Below are 23,939 nucleotides of genomic sequence, written 5' to 3'. Positions count from 1 at the left end.
TTTCCTTTCCTTTGAAAAAGCCTATTAAATACTTTGTGTTGCTTTTGACTTGGGACCATGACTGGTGACTAAGAACATGAACAAGGAAAAAGGAAGAAATATTGGTTTGCTTCTCTTGTGTATTCGCTGCGCTGTCAGCATAAAAGGAGAGAACAAGCGAACCCGTGACCACTTCTGTAGTTCTTTTCATTGCTCCACTTCTTGGGTTAGGATCAATTGTAGTTGAATCCTATGACATTTTTTTAGCTCGTAAAGTCTCAAGTTTTACTTTTTATTTTCATTTAGAAAATATTATTTCATTTCCACGCATCTCATGTCAAGGGATAATTAATGTACGTGTGTCCTTTAGGAAACTACGAATTCCAGAAAAAAATAATAAATTAATCCGCTAAAGTTATGTTATTCCCTAATGGCATTGTAATTTCGCTATATATATTTTTAATAGTCAACATAAACTACATAATTAATTGATGATAATTTTATTTTTTATACAAGTATAACGATTGTTTAATCTTAGAAAAAATTGGTACTAACTACTAACTTTACTTAAACGAAGGAACAGAAAATACAACGGTTAATTTATTTATGTTGTAAAATAAATAAATAAGAAAGAGAAAATAAATATAAAATAAAGATGTGTAAATAAAAGATTTTAGTATTGATATTTATCAATATAATTAACTCAATATAATAGAGATGATTCATATATTTATTTAATATATGTAGTAACATAAAAAGAGAAAGGGGAATATATAAAGAAAGAAGGATTATTGTTATTGCTATATGTCTCAAATGCCTCAGCCTATATCCCTATTTATATATGTGCAAGGTTTAACTTTTTAAATGTTGGAAATCTTGTACTGTTTATTGTCTAATGTTTCTACCGTCCAAAAGTACTTGATTGGAGGAATGAATTATGCTGAGTAGACATTAAATGTGCATCTATATTGTAACACTCTTTCTTGGATGTCCATTTAGGATTATGACTCGTTAAAACCTTAATAAAGAAAAACCGAATGGAGAAAAAAAACTTTAGTGAAGGAAAAAGAGTACAAAATCCTTTGTGATGGAGACTACCTCATTAAAAACCTTGTCAAGAAAAACCCAATGGAAAAAACTTGACTAAGGAAAAAAGAGTACAGTCTCCCCCTCTTGTCGACATTATTTATTATCTCGAAATCTGCTCATCCCAATCTGATGTACCAATCTTTCAAAAGAGGATTTTAGAAGTGACTTTGTGAATAAATCTGCCAGATTATCGCTTGAGCAGATCTGTTGGACATCAATTGTTCCTTGATTTTGAAGATCATGAGTGAAGAAGAATTTGAGAAAAATATGATTTGTTCTATCACCTTTGATATATCCACCTTTAAGTTGAGCAATGCATGCTGTATTATCTTCAAACAGGACAGTTGGAGCTATCTTACGATCAATCAGTCCACATGATGACAGAATATATTGGATCAAATTCCTGAACCAAAAACACTCGCGACTTGCTTCATGTATCGCTAGTATTTCAGCATGATTAGAGGAGGATGCTGCTATCGTCTGTTTTGTAGACCTCCATGATATAACTGTATCACCATATGTGAATAGGTATCATGTTTGAGATCTTCCTTTGTGTGGATCAGACAAGTATCCAGCATCTTCATAGCCAACTAATTGTGACTTGGATCCATATGGATAAAAACAATCCCATATCAACCGTTCCATGAAGATATTGAAAGATTTGTTTGATCCATTTTAATGTCTTCTGGTTGGAGAGGAATTATACCGTGCTAATAAATTCACAGCAAATGATATATCGGATCGTGTATTATTAGCAAGATACATTAACACTCCAATGACACTAAGATATGGTACATCAGGACCAATGATATCTTCATTTTCTTCTTTAGGACGGAATTGATCATTTTCCACATCCAAAGACCTTACGATCATTGGGTACTTAACGGATGTGACTTATCCATATAAAATCTCTTCAAGATCTTTTCTATGTATGTTGTTTGATGAATAAAGATCTCATGTTTTGTATGATCGATCTGCAGACTAAGACAAAATTTAGTCTTTCCAAGATCTTTCATCTCAAACTCTTCTTTTAGAGCTTTTATAATTGTTGGAATATCTTCAGGGGTTCCAATGATATTTAAATCGTCAACGTACACAGCAATTATAATGAATTCAGATGCAGATTTCTTTATGAAAACACATAGACGGATATCATCATTCTTAAATCCGTTTTTGGCCAGATACTCAGTAAGACGATTACACCACATTCGTCCAGATTGCTTTAAACCATATAAAGATATTTGCAATTTGACTGAGAATAACCCCTGTGAATATTCATTGGATGATTTAGATATCTTTAATCCTTTAGGGACTTTCATATAGATATCACAATCTAATGATCCATATAAGTAGGTTGCTACCACATCCATTAAATGCATATGTTGTTTATGATATGCGGATAAACTGACCAAATAACGCAATGTTATTGCATCCACTACAGGAAAATATGTTTCTTCATAATCTATATCGGGCCTTCGTGAAAAACCTTGTGCCATAAGTCGAGCTTTGTAGTGTACAACTTCATTTTTCTCATTTCGTTTTCTCACAAATACCCATCTATATCCAATAGGTTTTACATCTTCTGGTGTACGGACTACAGGTCCAAAGACTTCACGTTTTGCAAGTGAGTCTAACTCAACCTTCATAACTTCTTCCCATTTTGGCCAATCATTTCTTTGTCGACATTCTTCGACTGTTCTTGGCTCAAGATCCTTACTTTCATGCATGATATTTAATGCCACATTATATGAAAATATTTTATTGACAATTGTCTTATTTCGGTCCTATTTTTCTCCGGTAAAGACATAATTTATCGAGATCTCGTCATTTTCACAATTTTCAAGTACCTGAACGTCTTCTGGCGTCAAAATTATATCAGAATTTTGGACAACTGCAGGTGTCTTTACTATGTCTTTATCTTTTTCAACAGGAATAGTATTTACCTCTTTTCTTTTTCAAGGATTTTTACCTTTGAAACCGACAGGTCTACCACGCTTCTGGCGTGAATTTGTTTCAGTTGCCACTTGTCCAACTGGGATATCAATTTGAATTGGGACATTTTCAGCTGGTATATAAGATTTGGTTATCCTTTTTGTATTAGAAAATGCATCAGGAAATTCATTTTCTATTCTTTGCAAATGTATAATCTTTTGAACTTGTAGTTTACATTCCCCTGATCGAGGATCTAAATGCATCAAGGATGATAAATTCCAATTAAGTTCCTTTTTAGGAAGCTTATTCTCTCCCCCTAATGTTGAAAATTTTGATTTATCAAAATGACAATTTGTAAATCGGGTTTTAAATACATCTCCAGTTTGTATCTCAAGATATCTCAATATAGAGGAAGAATCATACCCAACATATATCCCCAATTTTCTTTGGGGTCCCATTTTCGTGCGAGAAGGTAGTGCAATAAGAATATATATCGCACACCCGAATATTCTTAAATGAGAAATATTTGGCTGTTGGCCAAAAGCTAATTGCATAGGAGAGAATTGATGGTAACTTATTGGCCTCAAACAAATAAGTGCTGCAGCATGTAGAATTGCATGCCCCAAACAGAGGTTAGGAGATTTGTTCTCATAAGTAAAGGTCTATCAATTAATTGGAGGCATTTAATAAGTGATTCTGATAACCCATTTTGTATGTGAACATGAGCTACTGAATGTTCAACGCTTATTCCGTTAGCCATACAATAAGCATCAAAGGCTTGGGAAGTAATTCACCAGCATTATCAAGACGAATTGCTTTGATTGGATTTTCTAGAAACTGTGCTTTTAATCGAATAATTTGAGCAAGTAATCTCGCAAACGCTAGGTTGCGAGAAGATAATAAGCACACATGTGACCATCTCGAAAATGCGTCTATTAGGACAAAAAAAAATATCTAAAAGATCCACATGGTGGATGAATAGGTCCACATATATTGCCTTGAATCCTTTTTAAGAATTTAGGAGACTCAAATCCAATCTTTATTGGTAATGGCCTTAAAATTAGCTTTTCTTGAGAACATACAGCACAACAAAATTCACTGGATTTAAGAATCTTCTGGTTCTTTAATGAATGTCCATGGGAGTTTTCAATAATTCTCCGCATCATGGTTGTTCTCGGATGACCCAATCGGTCATGCCAAATTATAAATTCGTTTGGGCTGATAAACTTCGGGTTTACAATGACATTTGATTCAATTACACTAATTTTAGTGTAATATAACCCAGATGAAAGTGATGATAACTTTTCAAATATATCTTTTTTATTTAAATTATGAGTTGTAATACATAAGTACTCATGTTTTTCTTCATTCATTGTTTCAATATGATATCTATTTTGGTGAATATCTTTGAAACTCAACAATTTCTTAGAGACTTGGTAGATAATAGTGCATTGTTTATTATGAATTTTGTTCCTCCAGGAAATAAAATTATAGCTCTTCCGGAGCCTTCTATCATATTGCTTGAGCCAAGAATAGTATTATAATAAAATGAGTAAAAGTATATGTACAATAACATTATTTTCTTGATTGTTTTTCTAAGAAGTACTTACATAGTATCATATACTAAAAGTTTTATTATTATTATTTTAGAACCTGACACATTTAGTCATTTTTGAAATTCATAAATATAAATATTTTATTAAACATTATTTATATACATCATACTTGAAATTCAAATGCATAGAAAATAAAAATTAACAAAAAATTCTTACATTATTTATTTACATGAGTGCTTAATAATCCCACGTATTAAACTTTTCCATCATTGATCAAATGACCAATATTTTTTTCAGGATCCTCAAAGAAATCAGATACATCATAATGAGTGGTATAATTTTCAGCAACATGCTTTCAAACAAAATTTGTCTCATTTCCTTTGTCATCCTTTTTCAAGGATGCTTGATAAAGGTCAACTAGGTGCCTCGGGGTATGACAGGTACGCGACCAATGGCCCTTTCCACCATAACGAAAATATTTGTCCTCTGTTGACTTATTTTGCCCATTGTTTCTTTCTTCATCCCACTTCTGGTGAAATCCTTTCTTATGAACATAATTTTTCTTCCTTCCATAATTTTTCTTGTTACCAAAATCTTGCCATTTACCTCTTCTAGGGTAATGATTTGCAGCATTTACTTCAGAAAATGGGGTGGCGCCAGCTGGGCGCGCTTCATGATTTTTTTAAAAGCAACTGATTGTTGCGTTAAGCAACAAGAAGGCAAGAAATTAGCTCATAATATTTTTTAAATTCTTTTTTTTCGATACTGCTGCTGCAGGAGCACATTCAAGGCATGGAAGGTTGAGAAAGTTTTCTCTAATATATCATTATCAGTTATCTTTTTCCCACATAAATTTATTCATGAGGTAATTCGGAACATTGCTGAATTGTATTCATTTATGGATTTAAAATCCTGTAGACACAAGTGCGTCCACTCATATCGGGCTTGAGGAAGTATCACTGTCTTTTGATGATCATATCTTTCTTCAATGTTTTTCCACAGATCTGTAGGATCTTTCAGTGTGAGATATTCATTTTTCAATCCTTTGTCAAGATGACGACGAATGAAGATTATGGCTTTGTCTTTATCTTTCTGGGATGCATTATTTTCAGCCTTAATGGTATCTCCAAGATCCATTGGATCAAGATGGATTTCAGCATCTAATATCCATGATAAGTAGTTATTTCCAAATATATCAAGAACATTAAATTTAAGATGAGAGAGCTTTGACATAATAAAAATTTATTGTCTGAATCTTCCTAAATTTTGATTACAGTCCTGTGCTGATAACGTGTTGTAAAATAAATAAACAAGGAAGAGAAAATAAATATAAAATAAAGTTGTGTAAATAAAAGACTCTAGTATTGATATTCACTGATGAGCGGATAATTTATACGCTTTTTGACATTGTTTTTAGTATGTTTTTAGTAGAATCTAGTTACTTTTAGGGATGTTTTTAATAGATTTTATGTTAAATTCACATTTCTGGACTTTACTATGAGTTTGTGTGTTTTTCTGTGATTTCAGGTATTTTCTGGCTGAAATTGAGGGACTTGAGCAGAAATCAGATTCAGAGGTTGAAAAAGGACTGCTGATGCTGTTGGATTCTGACCTCTCTGCACTCAAAGTGGATTTTCTGGAGCTACAGAACTCGAAATGGCGCGCTTCCAATTGCGTTGGAAAGTAGACATCCAGGGCTTTCCAGCAATATATAATAGTCCATACTTTGGCTAAGAATAGACGACGTAAACTGGCGTTCAACACCAGCTTTCTACCCAAATCTGGCGTCCAGCGCCAGAAAAGGAGCCAAAACCAGAGTTGAACGCCCAAACTGGCACAAAAGCTGGCGTTCAACTCCAAGGAGGACCTCTGCACGTGCAACACTTAAAGCCCAGCCCAAGCACACACCAAGTGGGCCCCGGAAGTGGATTTATGCATCAATTACTTACTTCTGTAAACCCTAGTGACTAGTTTATTATAAATAGAACCTCTTACTATTGTATTTGACATCTTTGGATTACCTTATGATCCTTTGATCACGTTTTGGGGGCTGGCCATCTCGGCCATGCCTGGACCTTCATTTATGTATTTTCAACGGTAGAGTTTCTACACTCCATAGATTAAGGTGTGGAGCTCTGCTGTTCCTCAAAAATTAATGCAAAGTACTACTGTTTTCTATTCAATTCTTCTTATTTCGCTTCTAAGATATCCATTCGCACCCAAGAACGTGATGAAGGTGATGATTATGTGTGACGCTCATCATCCTTCTCCCCTATGAACACGTGCCTGACAAACACTTCCGTTCTACATGAAATAAGCTAGAATGAATATCTCTTAGATCTCTTAACCGGAATCTTCGTGGCGTAAGCTAGAATGATGGCGGCATTCAAGAGAATCCGGAAAGTCTAAACCTTGTCTGTGGTATTTCGAGTAGGATTCAATAATTGAATGACTGTGACGAGCTCCTAACTCGCGATTGCAGGGCGTTAGTGACAGACGCAAAAGGATAGTAAATCCTATTCCAGCATGATCGAGAACCGACAGATGAATAGCCGTGCCGTGACAGGGTGCGTGAGCATATTATTCACTGAGAGGATAAGATGAAGCCATTGGCAAGGGTGATGCCTCCAGACGATTAGCCATGCCGTGACAGGGCATTGGATCATTTTCCTGAGAGATGACCGAAAGTAGCCATTGACAGTGGTGATGTATCACATAAAGCCAGCCATGGAAAGGAGTGAGACTGATTGGATGAAGATAGCAGGAAAGCAGAGGTTCAGAGGAACAAAAAGCATCTCCATTCGCTTATCTGAAATTCCTACCAATGATTTACATAAGTATCTCTATCCCTATTTTATTATATAATATTCGAAAACACCATTATCACTTTATATCTGCCTGACTGAGATTTACAAGGTGACCATAGCTTGCTTCATACCAACAATCTCCGTGGGATTCGACCCTTACTCACGTAAGGTATTACTTGGACGACCCAGTGCACTTGCTGGTTAGTTGTATCGAAGTTGTGACAAATTATGAATGTGACATCACAATTTCGTGCACCAAGTTTTTGGCGCCGTTGCCGGGGATTGTTCAAGTTTGGACAACTGACGGTTCATCTTGTTGCTCAGATTAGGTAATTTTCTTTTTGTTTTATTTTCAAAAATTTTTCAAAAATCTTTCAAAATTTTCTCCTTTGTTTTCGAAAAAAAAAATGTTTTCAAAAATAAATTATTCTATGGCTTCAGAATTTTTAAGAATGAATTCTAGTGTTTCATGAAGCATGTTGAAGCCTGGTTGGCTGTAAAGCCATGTCTCAATCCTTATACTCAAGAGAAGAGCTTCTTTATCTTTCTTAGCCAATTGGCTGTTGAATGTAAGGAATGTCAGGCGTGTCATGTCTGAGTTACATACTAAAGCTTGGCTGGCTATTAAGCCATGCCTGACCCTTTGATTGGAGCTTTAGAGCATAAGATACCTGGAATTCATGTTGAAAATTTTGGAATCCTTATTTTTTCTTTTTCATATAATTTTTCAAAAAATATAAAATAAAAATCCAAAAAAATTTAGAAAATCATAAAAATCAAAAATATTTTTGTGCTCTTGTTTGAGTCTTGAGTCATATCATAAGTTTGGTGTCAATTGCATGTGTATCTTGCATTTTTCAAAAATTTCATGCATTCATGGTGTTCTTCATGATCTTCAAGTTGTTCTTGGTAAGTCTTCTTGTTTGATCTTGATGATTTTTTGTTTTGTGTCTTTTCATGTTTATCATATGCATTCTTGAATTCTTAGTGCGTAAGCATTAAAGAATTCTAAGTTTGGTGTCTTGCATGTTTTCTTTGCATTAAAATTTTTTTCAAAATTGTGTCTATGATGTTCATCTTGACATTCATGGTGTTCTTGGTGTTCATCTTGACATTCATAGCATTCTTGCATGCATTCATTGTTTTGATCTAAAAATTTCATGCATTGCATAATTTTCATGTTTTTCATAAAAATTTCAAAAATCAAAAAAATATCTTTCCCTTTTTCTCTCATCAAATTCGAAAATTTGAGTTGACTTTTTCAAAAATTTTAAAAAAAAATCAAGTTATTTCTTATGAGTCAAATCAAATTTTCAATTTGAAAATCTTATCTTTTTCAAAATCTTTTTCAAAAATCAAAGCTTTTTCAAAATTCTTAGTTATTTTCGAAAATTAAAAAAATATTTTTCAAAAATCTTTTTCTTATTTTTATACCAAATTTTCGAAAATAACATAAACAATTAATGTTTTGATTCAAAAATTTGAAGTTTGTTACTTGCTTGTTAAGAAAGATTCAAACTTTAAGTTCTAGAATCATATCTTGTGATTTCTTATGAATCAAGTCATTAATTGTGATTTTAAAAATCAAATCTTTTTCAAAACTAATTTCAATCATATCTTTTCAAAAATATCTACTTATCTTATCTTTTTCAAAAAATATCTTTTCAAAATATCTTTTCTAACTTCCTAACTTCTTATCTTTTCAAAATTTGTTTCAACTAACTAACTAACTTTTTGTTTGTTCCTTAACTTTTTCAAAACTACCTAACTAATTCTCTCTCTCTCATTTTTCGAAAATATCTTCCCCCTTTTTCAAAATTTCTTTTTAATTTATTAATTATTTTAATTTTTAAATCTTAATTTTCGAAAATTACTAACATTTTTCAAAAACTATTTTCAAAAATCACTAACTCTTTTTCAAAAATTAATTTCAAAAATTCTCTTCTCTCTCATCTCCTTCTATTTTTTTATTTATTCATCTACTAACATCTCTCCCTCATTCAAAAAAAAAAAGGATCTCTATTATTATTATTTTTCTGTGCCTTCTTCTTTGTCATATGAGCAGGAGCAAGGACAAGAATATTCTTGTTGAAGCAGATCCAGAACCTGAAAGGACTCTGAATTACAACTAACCAGTAAGCACCTGTTAGGAATTTTCAAACAAGAAGAGGAGATGGCAGCCGAAAATAATAATAATGCAAGGAGGATGCTTGGTGACTTTACTGCACCTAATTCCAATTTACATGGAAGAAGCATCTCCATTCCTGCCATTGGAGCAAACAAATTTGAGCTGAAACCTCAATTAGTTTCTCTGATGCAGCAGAACTGCAAGTTTCATGGACTTCCATCTGAAGATCCTTTTCAGTTCTTAACTGAATTCTTGCAGATATGTGATACTGTTAAGACTAATGGAGTAGATCCTGAAGTCTACAGGCTCATGCTTTTCCCTTTTGCTGTAAGAGACAGAGCTAGATTATGGTTGGATTCTCAACCCAAAGACAGCCTGAACTCTTGGGATAAGCTGGTCACGGCTTTCTTAGCCAAGTACTTTCCTCCTCAAAAGCTGAGCAAGCTTAGAGCTGATGTTCAAACCTTCAGACAGAAAGAAGGTGAATCCCTCTATGAAGCTTGGGAAAGATACAAACAGTTGACCAAAAAGTGTCCTTCTGACATGCTTTCAGAATGGACCATCCTGGATATATTCTATGATGGTTTTATCTGAGCTATCAAAGATGTCACTGGACACTTCTGCAGGTGGATCCATTCACCTAAAGAAAACGCCTGCAGAAGCTCAAGAACTCATTGACATGGTTGCTAATAACCAGTTCATGTACACTTCTGAAAGGAATCCTGTGAGTAATGGGACGCCTATGAAGAATGGAGTTCTTGAAGTTGATACTCTGAATGCCATATTGGCTCAGAATAAAATATTGACTCAGCAAGTCAATATGATCTCTCAGAGTCTGCATGGAATGCAAGCTGCATCCAACAGTACTCAAGAGGCTTCTTATGAAGAAGAAGCTTATGATCCTGAGAACCCTGCAATAGCAGAGGTGAATTACTTAGGTGAACCTTATGGAAACACCTATAACTCATCATGGAGAAATCATCCAAATTTCTCATGGAAGGATCAAAAGCCTCAACAAGGCTTTAATAATGGTGGAAGAAACAGGTTTAGCAATAGCAAGTCTTTTCCATCATCAACTCAGCAACAGACAGAGAACTCTGAACAAAATGCTTCTAATTTAGCAAACTTAGTCTCTGATCTATCTAAGGCCACTGTAAGTTTCATGAATGAAACAAGATCTTCTATTAGAAATCTGGAAGCACAAGTGGGCTAGCTGAGTAAAAGGATCACTGAAATCCCTCCTAGTACTCTCCCAAGCAATACAGAAGAGAATCCAAAAGGAGAGTGCAAGGCCATTGACATAAGCGCCATGGCCGAACCTGTGAAGAGAGGAGAGGACGTGAATCCCAAGGAGGAAGACCTCCTCGGACGTCCAGTGGTCAATAAGGAGCTTCCCTCTGAGGAACCAAAGGACTCTGAGGCTCATCTAGAGACCATAGAGATTCCATTGAACCTCCTTATGCCCTTCATGAGCTCTGATGAGTATTCCTCTTCTGAAGAGAATGAGGATGTTACTGAAGAGCAAGCTGCCAAGTCTCTTGGTGCAATCATGAAGCTGAATGCCAAACTATTTGGCATTGATACTTGGGAAGTTGAACCTCCCTTGTTCATCAATGAACTAAGTGATTTGGATCAACTGACATTGCCTCAGAAGAGACAGGATCCTGGAAAGTTCATAATACCCTGCACCATAGGCACCATGGTCTTTAAGGCTCTGTGTGACCTTGGTTCAGGAATAAACCTCATGCCCCTCTCTGTAATAGAGAAACTGGGAATCTATGGGGTGCAAGCTGCTAAAATCTCATTAGAGATGGCAGACAGCTCTAGAAAACAGGCTTATGGACAAGTAGAGGACGTGTTAGTAAAGGTTGAAGGCCTTTACATCCCTGCTGATTTCATAGTCCTGGATACTGGAAAGGAAGAGGATGAATCCATCATCCTAGAAAGACCTTTCCTGGCCACAGCAAGAGCTGTGATTGACGTTGACAGAGGTGAAATATTCCTTCAATGGAATGAGAACTCCCTTGTGTTTAAAACTCAAGGATCTCCCTCTGCAACCATGGAGAGGAAGCAGAAAAAGCTTCTCTCCAAGCAGAGTCAACCAGAGCCCCCACGGTCAAACTCTAAGTTTGGTGTTGGAGAGTCTCAACAAAGCTCTGCACATCTGTGAGGCTCCATGAGAGCCCACTGTCAAGCTATTGACATTAAAGAAGCGCTTGTTGGGAGGCAACCCAATATTTATCTAATTCTTATTTTTATTGTTTTTCATGTTTTCTTAGGTTCATGATCATGTGGAGTCACAGAATAAACAAAAAAATCAAAAACGGAATCAAAAATAGCAGAAGAAAATTCACACCCTGGAGGAGCATCTGTCTGGCGTTCAAACGCCAGAACAGAGCATAGTTCTGGCGCTGAACGCCCAGAATGGGAGCATCCTGGCGCTGAACGCCCAGAACAAGCATGTTAAATTCACATTTCTGGACTTTACTATGAGTTTGTGTGTTTTTCTGTGATTTCAGGTATTTTCTGGCTGAAATTGAGGGACTTGAGCAGAAATCAGATTCAGAGGTTGAAAAAGGACTGCTGATGCTGTTGGATTCTGACCTCCCTGCACTCAAAGTGGATTTTCTGGAGCTACAGAACTCGAAATGGCGCGCTTCCAATTGCGTTGGAAAGTAGACATCCAGGGCTTTCCATCAATATATAATAGTCCATACTTTGGCTAAGAATAGACGACGTAAACTGGCGTTCAACGCCAGCCTTCTGCCCAAATCTGGCGTCCAGCGCCAGAAAAGGATCCAAAACCAGAGTTGAACACCCAAACTGGCACAAAAACTGGCGTTCAACTCCACAAATGGCCTCTGCACGTGCAACACTTAAGCTCAGCCCAAACACACACCAAGTGGGCCCCGGAAGTGGATTTATACATCAAATACTTACTTCTGTAAACCCTAGTGACTAGTTTATTATAAATAGAACCTCTTACTATTGTATTTGACATCTTTGGATTACCTTATGATCCTTTGATCACGTTTTGGGGGCTGGCCATCTCGGCCACGCCTGGACCTTCATTTATGTATTTTCAACGGTAGAGTTTCTACACTCCATAGATTAAGGTGTGGAGCTCTGCTGTTCCTCAAAGATTAATGCAAAGTACTACTGTTTTCTATTCAATTCTTCTTATTTCGCTTCTAAGATATCCATTCGCACCCAAGAACGTGATGAAGGTGATGATTATGTGTGACGCTCATCATTCTTCTCCCCTATGAACACGTGCCTGACAAACACTTCCGTTCTACATGAAATAAGCTAGAATGAATATCTCTTAGATCTCTTAACCGGAATCTTCGTGGCGTAAGCTAGAATGATGGCGGCATTCAAGAGAATCCGGAAAGTCTAAACCTTGTCTGTGGTATTCTGAGTAGGATTCAATGATTGAATGACTGTGACGAGCTCCTAACTCGCGATTGCAGGGCGTTAGTGACAGACGCAAAAGGATAGTAAATCCTATTCTAGCATGATCGAGAACCGACAGATGAATAGCCGTGCCGTGACAGGGTGCGTGAGCATATTATTCACTGAGAGGATAAGATGAAGCCATTGGCAAGGGTGATGCCTCCAGACGATTAGCCATGCCGTGACAGGGCATTGGATCATTTTCCCGAGAGATGACTGATGAGCGGATAATTTATACGCTTTTTGACATTGTTTTTAGTATGTTTTTAGTAGGATCTAGTTACTTTTAGGGATGTTTTTAATAGATTTTGTGTTAAATTCACATTTCTGGACTTTACTATGAGTTTGTGTGTTTTTCTGTGATTTCAGGTATTTTCTGGCTGAAATTGAGGGACTTGAGCAGAAATCAGATTCAGAGGTTGAAAAAGGACTGCTGATGCTGTTGGATTCTGACCTCCCTGCACTCAAAGTGGATTTTCTGGAGCTACAGAACTCGAAATGGCGCGCTTCCAATTGCGTTGGAAAGTAGACATCCAGGGCTTTCCATCAATATATAATAGTCCATACTTTGGCTAAGAATAGACGACGTAAACTGGCGTTCAACGCCAGCCTTCTGCCCAAATCTGGCGTCCAGCGCCAGAAAAGGATCCAAAACCAGAGTTGAACACCCAAACTGGCACAAAAACTGGCGTTCAACTCCACAAATGGCCTCTGCACGTGCAACACTTAAGCTCAGCCCAAACACACACCAAGTGGGCCCCGGAAGTGGATTTATACATCAAATACTTACTCATGTAAACCCTAGTAGCTAGTTTATTATAAATAGGACCTCTTACTATTGTATTAGACATCTTTGGATTACCTTATGATCCTTTGATCATGTTTTAGGGGGCTGGCCATCTCGGCCATGCCTGGACCTTTCACTTATGTATTTTCAACGGTAGAGTTTCTACACTCCATAGATTAAGGTGTGGAGCTCTGCTGTTCCTCAAAGATTAATGCAAAGTACTACTGTTTTCTATTCAATTCTTCTTATTTCTCTTCTAAGATATCCATTCGCACCCAAGAACGTGATGAAGGTGATGATTATGTGTGACGCTCATCATCCTTCTCCCTTATGAACGCGTGCCTGACAAACACTTCTGTTCTACATGAAATAAGCTAGAATGAGTATCTCTTAGATCTCCTAACCAGAATCTTCGTGGCGTAAGCTAGAATGATGGCGGCATTCAAGAGAATCCGGAAGGTCTAAACCTTGTCTGTGGTATTCTGAGTAGGATTCAATGATTGAATGACTGTGACGAGCTTCAAACTCGCGAGTGCTGGGCGTTAGTGACAGACGCAAAAGGAGGGTGAATCCTATTCCAGCATGATCGAGAACCGACAGATGAATAGCCGTGCCGTGACAGGGTGCGTGAGCATATTATTCACTGAGAGGAGGGGATGTAGCCACTGACAACGGTGATGCCCTTGCATACAGCCAGCCATGGAAAGGAGTAAGACAGATTGGATGAAGATAGCAGGAAAGCAGAGGTTCAGAGGAACGAAAAGCATCTCCATTCGCTTATCTGAAATTCCTACCAATGATTTACATAAGTATCTCTATCCCTATTTTACTATATAATATTCGAAAACACCATTATCACTTTATATCTGCCTGACTGAGATTTACAAGGTGACCATAGCTTGCTTCATACCAACAATCTCCGTGGGATTCGACCCTTACTTACGTAAGGTATTACTTGGACGACCCAGTGCACTTGCTGGTTAGTTGTATCGAAGTTGTGACAATTATGAATTAAGATCAGAGCACCAAGCTTTGGAGCCATTACCAGGATTTGTTCGAGCCTGGAGATCACAATTTCGTGCACCAAGTTTTTGGCGCCGTTGCCGGGGATTGTTCGTGTTTGGACAACTGACGGTTCATCTTGTTGCTCAGATTGGGTAACTTTCTTTTCGTTTTCTTTTCAAAATTTTTTTTTCAAAAATCTTTCAAAAATTTTCTCATCTGTTTTCAAAAAAAAAAAATGTTTTCAAAAAAATTTTTATTCAAAATTTTTAAGAATGAATTCTAGTGTTTCATGAAGCATGTGAAGCCTGGCTGGCTGTAAAGCCATGTCTAAATTTAATTGGACTGAGGCTTGCAATCTGTTATCAAGATCAATATACTCTGATGTTAAATGCTAAAGCTTGGCTGGCCATTGGCCATGTCTAGTGTTTTGGACTGGAGCTTTCATTGAAAGCTTGGCTGGCTAGTGAGCCATGTCTAATTCCTGGACTGAAGCTTTAGACTAATATGGCAAGATTCCTGGAATTCATATTAAAAATTTTGGAATCCTTATTTTTCTTTTCATAATAATTTTCGAAAAAAAAAAATCCAAAAAAATTAGAAAATCATAAAAATCAAAAATATTTTTCTATTTCTTGTTTGAGTCTTGAGTCATATCATAAGTTTGGTGTCAATTGCATGTGCATCCTACATTTTTCGAAAATTCTCATGCATTCATAGTGTTCTTCATGATCTTCAAGTTGTTCTTGGTAAGTCTTCTTGTTTGATCTTGATGATTTTTTGTTTTGTGTCTTTTCATGTTTATCATATGCATTCTTGAATTCTTAGTGCGTAAGCATTAAAGAATTCTAAGTTTGGTGTCTTGCATGTTTTCTTTGCATTAAAAATTTTTCAAAATTATGTTCTTGATGTTCATCTTGACATTCATAGTGTTCTTGGTGTTCATCTTGACATTCATATCATTCATGCATGCATTCATTGTTTTGATCTAAAAATTTCATGCATAGCATATTTTTCATGTTTTTCATAAAAATTCAAAAAATCAAAAAAATATCTTTCCCTTTTTCTCTCATCAAATTCGAAAATTGAGTTGACTTTTTCAAAAATTTTTTAAAAAAATCAAAGTTGTTTCTTATAAGTCAAATCAAATTTTCAATTTGAAAATCTTATCTTTTTCAAAATCTTTTTCAAAAATCAAATCTTTTTCAAATTTCTTAGTTATTTTCGAAAATTCCAAAAATATTTTTCAAAAATATTTTTCTTATTTTTATACCAAATTTTCGAAAATAACATAAACAATTAATGTTTTGATTCAAAAATTTGAAGTTTGTTACTTGCTTGTTAAGAAAGATTCAAACTTTAAGTTCTAGAATCATATCTTGTGATTTCTTGTGAATCAAGTCATTAATTGTGATTTTAAAAATCAAATCTTTTTTTTCAAAAACTAATTTCAATCATATCTTTTCAAAAATATCTTCTTATCTTATCTTTTTCAAAAATATCTTTTCAAATATCTTTTCTAACTTCCTAACTTCTTATCTTTTCAAAATTTGTTTCAACTAACTAACTAACTTTTTGTTTGTTCCTTAACTTTTTCAAAACTACCTAACTAACTCTCTCTCTCTAATTTTCGAAAATATCTCCCCCTTTTTCAAAAATTTCTTTTTAATTAACTAATTATTTTTATTTTTATTTTTATTTCAAAAAAAAAATTTTCGAAAAATACTAACAAATTTTCAAAAACCAATTTTCAAAAATCACTAACTCCTTTTCAAAATAATTTTCGAAAATTATACCTCCCCCATCCTATTCTATTTATTCATTCATATCCTAACATCTCATCTCACATCTCTTCCATCAGTACAGTTGCATTTCTTCCTTTACATCACATTCTTTGTCTCCCCCTCTTTTCTTCCACTCACAAAGGGATCCCTGTACTGTGGTATAAAGGATCTCTATTATTATTATTATTTTTCTGTGCCTTCTTCTTTGTCATATGAGCAGGAGCAAGGATAAGAACATTCTTGTGGAAGCAGATCCAGAACCTGAAAGGACTCTGAAGAGAAAATTAAGAGAAGCTAAAATACAACAATCCAGAGATAACCTTTCAGAAATTTTCGAACAGGCAGAGGAGATGGCAGCCGAAAATAATAATAATGTAAGGAAGATGCTTGGTGACTTTACTGCACCTAATTCCAATTTACATGGAAGAAGCATCTCCATTCCTGCCATTGGAGCAAACAACTTTGAGCTGAAACCTCAATTAGTTTCTCTAATGCAGCAGAACTGCAAGTTTCATGGACTTCCATCTGAAGATCCTTTCCAGTTCTTAACTGAATTCTTGCAGATATGTGATACTGTTAAGACTAATGGAGTAGATCCTGAAGTCTACAGGCTCATGCTTTTCCCTTTTGCTGTAAGAGACAGAACTAGATTATGGTTGGATTCTCAACCCAAAGACAGCCTGAACTCTTGGGATAAGCTGGTCACGGCTTTCTTAGCCAAGTACTTTCCTCCTCAAAAGCTGAGCAAGCTTAGAGCTGATGTTCAAACCTTCGGACAGAAAGAAGGTGAATCCCTCTATGAAGCTTGGGAAAGATACAAACAGTTGACCAAAAAGTGTCCTTCTGACATGCTTTCAGAATGGACCATCCTGGATATATTCTATGATGGTTTATCTGAGCTATCAAAGATGTCACTGGACACTTCTGTAGGTGGATCCATCCATCTAAAGAAAACGCCTGCAGAAGCTCAAGAACTCATTGACATGGTTGCTAATAACCAGTTCATGTACACTTCTGAAAGGAATCCTGTGAGTAATGGGACGCCTATGAAGAAGGGAGTTCTTGAGGTTGATACTCTGAATGCCATATTGGCTCAGAATAAAATATTGACTCAGCAAGTCAATATGATTTCTCAGAGTCTGCATGGAATGCAAGCTGCATCCAACAGTACTCAAGAGGCATCTTCTGAAGAAGAAGCCTATGATCCTGAGAACCCTGCAATAGCAGAGGTAAATTACTTAGGTGAACCTTATGGAAACACCTATAACTCAACATGGAGAAATCATCCAAATTTCTCATGGAAGGATCAAAAGCCTCAACAAGGCTTTAATAATGGTGGAAGAAACAGGTTTAGCAATAGCAAGCCTTTTCTATCATCAACTCAGCAACAGACAGAGAACTCTGAACAAAATGCTTCTAATTTAGCAAATCTAGTCTCTGATCTATCTAAGGCCACTGTAAGTTTCATGAATGAAACAAGGTCTTCCATTAGAAATCTGGAAGCACAAGTGGGCCAGCTGAGTAAAAGGATCACTGAAATCCCTCCTAGTACTCTCCCAAGCAATACAGAAGAGAACCCAAAAGGAGAGTGCAAGGCCATTGACATAAGCGCCATGGCCGAACCTGTGAGGAGAGGAGAGGACGTGAATCCCAAGGAGGAAGACCTCCTGGGACGTCCAGTGATCAATAAGGAGCTTCCCTCTGGGGAACCAAAGGACTCTGAGGCTCATCTAGAGACCATAGAGATTCCATTGAACCTCCTTATGCCCTTCATGAGCTCTGATGAATATTCTTCTTCTGAAGAGAATGAGGATGTTACTGAAGAGCAAACTGCCAAGTTTCTTGGTGCAATCATGAAGCTGAATGCCAAATTATTTGGCATTGATGCTTGGAAAGTTGAACCTCCCTTGTTCATCAATGAACTAAGTGATCTGGATCAACTGACATTGCCTCAGAAGAGACAGGATCCTGGAAAGTTCATAATACCCTGCACCATAGGCACCATGGTCTTTAAGGCTCTGTGTGACCTTGGTTCAGGGATAAACCTCATGCCCCTCTCTGTAATAGAGAAACTGGGAATCTATGGGGTGCAAGCTGCTAAAATCTCACTGGAGATGACAGACAGCTCAAGAAAACAGGCTTATGGACAAGTAGAAGATGTATTAGTAAAGGTTGAGGGCCTTTACATCCCTACTGATTTCATAGTCCTGGATACTGGAAAGGAAGAGGATGAATCCATCATCCTAGGAAGACCTTTCCTGGCCACAGCAAGAGCTGTGATTGATGTTGACAGAGGTGAAATAGTCCTTCAATGGAATGAGAACTCCCTTGTATTTAAAACTCAAGGATCTCCCTCTACAATCATGAAGAGGAAGCAGGAAAAGCTTCTCTCCAAGCAGAGTCAACCAGAGCCCCCACAGTCAAACTCTAAGTTTGGTGTTGGGAGGCCACAATCAAACTCTAAGTTTGGTGTTGAACTCCCATATCCAAACTCTAAGTTTGGTGTTGGAGAGTCTCAACAAAGCTCTGCACATCTGTGAGGCTCCATGAGAGCCCACTGTCAAGCTATTGACATTAAAGAAGCGCTTGTTGGGAGGCAACCTAATGTTTATCTAATTCTTATTTTTATTGTTTTTCATGTTTTCTTAGGTTCATGATCATGTGGAGTCACAAAATAAACAAAAAAATTCAAAAATGGAATCAAAAACAGCAGAAGAAAAATCACACCCTGGAGGAGCATCTGTCTGGCGTTTAAACGCCAGAACAGAGCATAATTCTGGCGCTGAACGCCCAGAATGGGAGCATCCTGGCGCTGAACGCCCAGAACAAGCATGGTTCTGGCGTTCAACGCCAGAAATGGCAGCAAATGGGCGTTGAACGCCCAAAATGGGCACCAACCTGGCGCTGAACGCCCAGAGTTGTGTGCAAGGGCATTTTGCATGCCTAAATTGGTGCAGGGATGTAAATGCCTTGACATCTCAAGATCTGTGGACCTCACAGGATCACCTCAGGATCTGTGGACCCCACAGGATCCCCACCTACCTCCACTCACTCTCTTCTCTCTTCTCAATCATCCTCTATTCCCAATAAACACTCTTCCCTATTAACTCTTTACCACTCACATCCAAACACCCACTTTCCTTCAAAATTCAACATCTCTTTCCCACCCAATCCCACCCATATGGCCGAATACACATCTCCCTCCATCTCCTCCATATCTTCTTCTTATTCTTCTATTCTTTCTTCTTTTGCTCGAGGGCGAGCAACATTCTAAGTTTGGTGTGGTAAAAAGCATAGCTTTTTGTTTTTTCCATAACCATTGATGGCACCTAAGGCCAGAGAAGCCTCTAGAAAGAGGAAAGGGAAGACAAAAGCTTCCATCAAGGGTCTATAGCTCAGTGGTAGAACATTTGACTGCAAATCAAGAGATCCCTGAGATACCTCAGGGGATACATTTTCTTCCACACAATTATTGGAAGCAACTAAGGGTGGAACATCAAGAGCACTCCATCATCCTTCATGAAATCAGAGAAGATCTAAAAGCAATGAAGGAGGAGCAACAAAGACAAGGAAGAGACATAGAAGAGCTCAAGGACATCATTGGTTCCTCAAGAAGGAAAGGCCACCATTACTAAGGTGGATTCATTCCTTGTTCTTATTTCTTCTGTTTTTTGTTTTCTATGTTATGTGCTTATCTGTGTTTGTGTCTTCATTACATGATCATTAGTAGTTAGTAACTATGTCTTAAAGTTATAAATGTCCTATGAATCCATCACCTCTCTTAAATGAAAAATGTTTTAATTCAAAAGAACAAGAAGTACATGAGTTTCGAATTTATCCTTGAACTTAGTTTAATTATATTGATGTGGTGACAATACTCCTTGTTTTCTGAATGTATGCTTGAACAGTGCATATGTCTTTTGAAGTTGTTGTTTAAGAATGTTAAATATGTTGGCTCTTGAAAGAATGATGACTAGGAGACATGTTATTTGATAATCTGAAAAATCATAAAAATGATTCTTGAAGCAAGAAAAAGCAGCAAAGAACAAAGCTTGCAGAAAAAAAAATTAGGCAAAAAAAAATAGAAAGAAAAAGAAAAAGCAAGCAGAAAAAGCCAAAGCTCTTAAAACCAAGAGGCAAGAGCAAAAAGCCAATAACCCTTAAAACCAAAAGGCAAGGGCAATTAAAAAGGATCCCAAGGCTTTGAGCATCAGTGGATAGGAGGGCCTAAAGGAAAAAAATCCTGGTCTAAGCGGCTAAACCAAGCTGTCCCTAACCATGTGCTTGTGGCGTGTAGGTGTCAAGTGAAAACTTGAGACTGAGCTGTTAAAGTCAAGGTCCAAAGCAAAAAAAAAAAAAAAAGAGTGTGCTTAAGAACCCTGGACACCTCTAATTGGGGACTTTAGCAAAGCTGAGTCACAATCTGAAAGGGTTCACCCAATTATGTGTCTATGGCATTTATGTATCCGGTGGTAATACTGGAAAACAAAATGCTTAGGGCCACGGCCAAGACTCATAAAGAAGCTGTGTTCAAGAATCATCATACTGAACTAAGAGAGTCAATAACACTATTCGAAATCTGAAGTTCCTATAGATGCCAATCATTCTGAACCTCAATGGATAAAGTGAGATGCCAAAACTATTCAAGAGGCAAAAAGCTATAAGTCCCGCTCATATGATTGAAGCTCTGTTTCATTGATAGTTTGGAATTTATAGTATATTCTATTCTTTTTATCCTATTTTGATTTTCAGTTGCTTGGGGACAAGCAACAATTTAAGTTTGGTGTTGTGATGAGCGGATAATTTATACGCTTTTTGACATTGTTTTTAGTATGTTTTTAGTAGGATCTAGTTACTTTTAGGGATGTTTTTAATAGATTTTGTGTTAAATTCACATTTCTGGACTTTACTATGAGTTTGTGTGTTTTTCTGTGATTTCAGGTATTTTCTGGTTGAAATTGAGGGACTTGAGCAGAAATCAGATTCAGAGGTTGAAAAAGGACGCTGATGCTGTTGGATTCTGACCTCCCTGCACTCAAAGTGGATTTTCTGGAGCTACAGAACTCGAAATGGCGCGCTTCCAATTGCGTTAAAAAGTAGACATCCAGGGCTTTCCAGAAATATATAATAGTCCATACTTTGGCCAAGAATAGACGACGTAAACTGGCGTTCAACGCCAGCCTTCTGCCCAAATCTGGCGTCCAGCGCCAGAAAGGATCCAAAACCAGAGTTGAACACCCAAACTGGCACAAAAACTGGCGTTCAACTCCACAAATGGCCTCTGCACGTGCAACACTTAAGCTCAGCCCAAACACACACCAAGTGGGCCCCGGAAGTGGATTTATACATCAAATACTTACTCATGTAAACCCTAGTAGCTAGTTTATTATAAATAGGACCTCTTACTATTGTATTAGACATCTTTGGATTACCTTATGATCCTTTGATCACGTTTTAGGGGGCTGGCCATCTCGGCCATGCCTGGACCTTTCACTTATGTATTTTCAACGGTAGAGTTTCTACACTCCATAGATTAAGGTGTGGAGCTCTGCTGTTCCTCAAAGATTAATGCAAAGTACTACTATTTTCTATTCAATTCTTCTTATTTCTCTTCTAAGATATCCATTCGCACCCAAGAACGTGATGAAGGTGATGATTATGTGTGACGCTCATCATCCTTCTCCCTTATGAACGCGTGCCTGACAAACTCTTCTGTTCTACATGAAATAAGCTAGAATGAGTATCTCTTAGATCTCCTAACCAGAATCTTCGTGGCGTAAGCTAGAATGATGGCAGCATTCAAGAGAATCCGGAAGGTCTAAACCTTGTCTGTGGTATTCTGAGTAGGATTCAATGATTGAATGACTGTGACGAGCTTCAAACTCGCGAGTGCTGGGCGTTAGTGACAGACGCAAAAGGATGGTGAATCCTATTCCAGCATGATCGAGAACCGACAGATGAATAGCCGTGCCGTGACAGGGTGCGTGAGCATATTATTCACTGAGAGGAGGGGATGTAGCCACTGACAACGGTGATGCCCTTGCATACAGCCAGCCATGGAAAGGAGTAAGACAGATTGGATGAAGATAGCAGGAAAGCAGAGGTTCAGAGGAATGAAAAGCATCTCCATTCGCTTATCTGAAATTCCTACCAATGATTTACATAAGTATCTCTATCCCTATTTTACTATATAATATTCGAAAACACCATTATCACTTTATATCTGCCTGACTGAGATTTACAAGGTGACCATAGCTTGCTTCATACCAACAATCTCCGTGGGATTCGACCCTTACTCACGTAAGGTATTACTTGGACGACCCAGTGCACTTGCTGGTTAGTTGTATCGAAGTTATGACAATTATGAATTAAGATCAGAGCACCAAGCTTTGGAGCCATTACCAGGATTTGTTCGAGCCTGGAGATCACAATTTCGTGCACCAATGACCGAAAGTAGCCATTGACAGTGGTGATGTATCACATAAAGCCAGCCTTGGAAAGGAGTGAGACTGATTGGATGAAGATAGTAGGAAAGCAAAGGTTCAGAGGAACGAAAAGCATCTCCATTCGCTTATCTGAAATTCCTACCAATGATTTACATAAGTATCTCTATCCCTATTTTATTATATAATATTCGAAAACACCATTATCACTTTATATCTGCCTGACTGAGATTTACAAGGTGACCATAGCTTGCTTCATACCAACAATCTCCGTGGGATTCGACCCTTACTCACGTAAGGTATTACTTGGACGACCCAGTGCACTTGCTGGTTAGTTGTATCGAAGTTGTGACAAATTATGAATGTGACATCACAATTTCGTGCACCATTCACCAATATAATTAACTCAATATAATAGAGATGATTCATATATTTATTTAATATATGTAGTAACGTAAAAAGAAAAAGAGGAATATATAAAGAAAGAAGGATTATTGTTATGGCTGTGTGTCTCAAATGCCTCAACCTATATCCCTATTCATATATGTGCAAGGTTTAACTTCTCAAATGTTGGAAATCTTGCACCGTTTATTCTTTAATATTTCTACCACCCAAAAGTACTTAATTGGAGGAATGAATTATGCTGAGTAGACACTGAATGAGCATCCATATTGTAACAATTTAAAGGTTTTAAGAACTGATCCGTGCCCTAGCATCTCGGGCGTACACTACTATATTTCGAAATCGAATTTTAAACATTTGAACTCTATCTTATTAAATAACCGTTTTACACTTCTATAGTACCTGCACAAATCTCGGATGAAGCAGATCCAGGTTTGTTACTACTAAGCAACAATAAATAGAGGAGAGTCAGGGTTAGAAGGGTAGATCATTCACCACAGTCAATAGCTTTTAGAAAGTATTCTCCCTAGAATTAATATTGACTTAAGCATCGAAATCCTTTTTGCGGGTCCTA

At 37.0% G+C, this 23,939-nt stretch overlaps 2 non-coding genes across 2 annotated transcripts; both read right to left on the bottom strand.

Moving 5' to 3' along the window:
* Positions 1 to 9,932: 9,932 nt before the first annotated feature.
* Positions 9,933 to 10,040, bottom strand: LOC112724670 (small nucleolar RNA R71). Its single transcript, XR_003163823.1, has one exon. It is a non-coding gene; the product is annotated as a small nucleolar RNA R71 (small nucleolar RNA).
* Positions 10,041 to 17,266: 7,226 nt separating this feature from the next.
* Positions 17,267 to 17,374, bottom strand: LOC112724816 (small nucleolar RNA R71). The gene has a single exon (XR_003163961.1). It is a non-coding gene; the product is annotated as a small nucleolar RNA R71 (small nucleolar RNA).
* Between the last annotated feature and the right edge of the window lie 6,565 nt (positions 17,375 to 23,939).

The sequence above is a fragment of the Arachis hypogaea genome, chromosome 11, assembly GCF_003086295.3.
Source record: "Arachis hypogaea cultivar Tifrunner chromosome 11, arahy.Tifrunner.gnm2.J5K5, whole genome shotgun sequence".
NCBI classification, from domain to species: Eukaryota; Viridiplantae; Streptophyta; class Magnoliopsida; order Fabales; family Fabaceae; genus Arachis; species Arachis hypogaea.
This window is presented reverse-complemented; position numbering and strand designations above follow the sequence as displayed.